Genomic DNA, 3,317 nt, shown 5'->3' with positions numbered 1-3,317 from the left:
ATACCCATGTCAAACACAAACTAAGGTTGTTGATAAATTTAAACATTATAGGATTGAGAAAATTAAATTTTCATCAATGATGACAAAAATTGTGAGAAAACTATGTTTCAATCCTGATATCAACCTTTTTATGTAAACTAACATCTAGAAGTGATTTAAGATTAATAAGTCTTAAATCCATAAATGTAAAATGAAGTACTAACTTGTTTTATAATGCTGGGTTATTTGAAACTTTTATTGCTTTTAAAAAAAGAAAATTTGTTTAATAAGTATTTATTATAATTTATTTTGAGAAAAGTACACATAAATATTATGTGGTTTCACCTATTCCATATTTTGGGCTTGTGGTATAAAATTTCAAATTAAAACATTTTGAGAACAACAATAATTTCGTGTCGGATCACAAGAGAGAACACTTATAATAAATAGTATATTTTTAGTATTTATTTATTTTACATTTATAATTTATTTATTAATATTTATATATATTTATTACTTCTTACTTTTTTTATTAATTACGTACAATTTTTATTTGATAATATATATATATATATATATATTAAATTAATAAATAATTTATTTACTATTTATGTATAAATATTTTTAAATAAATTTAGTTTAATATATATCTATTAAAAACATAAATAAAATTAATTTACTATTTAAAAAATAAAAAATTATTCATACATTTAATATATATATATATATATATATATATATATTTGAATTATATATGAATTAAATTGTACTCGTAATTAATAAAAATTAATAAATATATAAATATTAATTATTATTCTTATATTATGTAAAATAAATAAATAAAATATTTAAAATACATATATGAGTATGACATGCTTTTTATTTAAAATATTTTAATATTAAAAATAATTATAATTTTAATAATAATAAAATTATTATATATTTTTAACAATATTTTAATTATTATGTAATCTTAATAGTTGTTAAACCATACCTCTATAAATAATTATATATATATATATATATATATATATATATATATATATATATATATATATATATATATATATATATATATATATATATATATATATATATATATATATATATATATAATAAGGATCTCCGTCTCCTTTTCTTACTTAGTTAGTCTTCAAGTGCTTCTTTCTGATGTTTTTTTTTCCTTTTTATACATGAGTATGACATATTTTTAACCATATTTTAATTATTATATAATCTTAATAGTTGTTAAACTATATCTCTCACTACAAAAAAAAACTGCTCATTTGCAACAGGTGTCCCGCAACTATCTTTGTATTAAAAACGGTCTTTAGCATTTGTCTTAACATTATTTCGGAATTTCACAACCACATTGGCAATTACCGAAAAACATTGCAAATCTCTAGTTGCAAATTTGCATTGGTGTTATACTAACTGTTTCAACAAAATTTTCACAAAATATAGAGATTTTGCAGAAAAATCATTTTTTCTGTAACTGTAACTAACCATGGTTAAAGTATATTTACCATATGATTTGTGATATATGTTTTATTATTAAGTTTAATGTTTTACAATAGAAATTCCAATAAAAATATATTCAACAAAAACTCCACTAACATAAAAATTAGTAACTGTAATATGTTTCACAATAACTAATATAACAAATATATGAAAATAAAGCAATAAAATTTTCATCTTTCTATAAAAGTATATTCAATAAATACTCCAATATCTACACATTTTATATGAAAAAGTAAATTCAATGAAACTGAAATAGGTTATAAAATTATGTTACACAATACTCTTTGTAATAATATTAATTTTTTTTACTGCAATAATCTTTGCAATATCTATATTTATAATTTGCATAATCAATTACAAATATATGTGCAATTTGATTTGCATTATTTCGTTTGAAATTCTATTTATATTACCCAAATTATATTTTTGTATATTATAGCATTATCTTTTGCATTATATATATTTGTAACTTTCTTTGCATTATCACAGGTACAATTATATTATTGATAAAACTGCAATTATTCCTACAATTGCCTTATTCACAACTTTGCATTAATATTAACAATAATCGATACAACTTCATTTGCATTATTTGTAATGCACGATTTGCATAATTCTAAATAATATATTTTAAAATTTTGCAATAAATTTGCATAATTTTGGCAACCTTTAGCGCATTATTTAAAAAATAAATATTGTAATTCAATTGAATTCAAATTTGCAAAACACATTTGCAAATTAAATTCATCAACTACTTCTACTTATGCATGTTCCATAAATATGGCCAAAAATATTAACAAAAACATGCCAAATTTTACACAAAATGGCATTTCCAAATAGCTCCTAATAATGCTAGCTTCAATCCACCCATTCTCCAACTTTGCCGCTCTTCTTTCTTTCCTCACGAGCAGGAAGCACACTAGCCATTTCTGCAAACCTGTATCAATTCAACAAAATGAACAATTAGATTGACTAAGTAGTTTATATATTGAACAATATACAATTTTAATTTTCTTATAGCTTTTAAGCCCAAAACTCATCACACCCATCATTGTGCATTCTCCAATAGCATTTGACAATATTATACAACTCATAAATTGGTCATAAAACTAAACCATTTGAAAACATAAGCATAAATTTAAATCACTTTACAACATTAAAAGAACTCATATATTGAACATAAAACTTAATTACTTGAAACTTACTAAATATAAGCTTTTGTCTTCGGAACCTTTTTGTCCTTTTTTGTTCTTCTATCGCTAATTTCATATTCACGTACATCCTACCATAAGTAATAAACTTTGTAAAGACATAAATAAAATTATTAATCAAACTATAACTCTATCAACCAAATCATACCTCGTTAGATTTTGTATATTCAGATTCACTTAGATCCCTCTATCTTTGAGATTGTATACTCATATTGTAAAATACTCTGTTCAACCAATATGAAATACAAAACCAATTAGAACTCAAACATTGGATCTCAAAGTTGAAGAAACTATAGTTTTAGAAGTTAAAAAAGATATTCAAACAACCCTAAACTATAACATAATTCTATACTAACTAACATGTCAACACAAACAAATCGAATAAAAGCATCATATTAGCTATAAGCATCATATTAGATTTGAAATATCAACACAAACAAATCACCTAAGAGCATCATATTAGCTATAAGCATAATAGATCTCTTATAAAGAAAATTATCAATCTTCAGCATATTACATTAAATATTAGGCAAGAAAATTCACTAAGGATATAACAGTTATTTGAAATTATATTGCCAAAAGAATGATCTCAACAATTACAATTAG

At 21.5% G+C, this 3,317-nt stretch overlaps 1 long non-coding RNA gene across 1 annotated transcript; it reads right to left on the bottom strand.

Annotated features, from left to right (window-relative positions):
• Positions 1-2,326: 2,326 nt before the first annotated feature.
• LOC124911412 lies at positions 2,327-2,935 on the bottom strand. The gene is made up of 3 exons (XR_007096615.1): positions 2,860-2,935; positions 2,706-2,782; positions 2,327-2,437 (listed from the first exon to the last, which is right to left on the bottom strand). It is a non-coding gene; the product is annotated as an uncharacterized LOC124911412 (long non-coding RNA).
• Between the last annotated feature and the right edge of the window lie 382 nt (positions 2,936-3,317).

Source organism: Impatiens glandulifera, chromosome 8 (genome assembly GCF_907164915.1).
Source record: "Impatiens glandulifera chromosome 8, dImpGla2.1, whole genome shotgun sequence".
NCBI lineage: Eukaryota > Viridiplantae > Streptophyta > Magnoliopsida > Ericales > Balsaminaceae > Impatiens > Impatiens glandulifera.
This window is presented reverse-complemented; position numbering and strand designations above follow the sequence as displayed.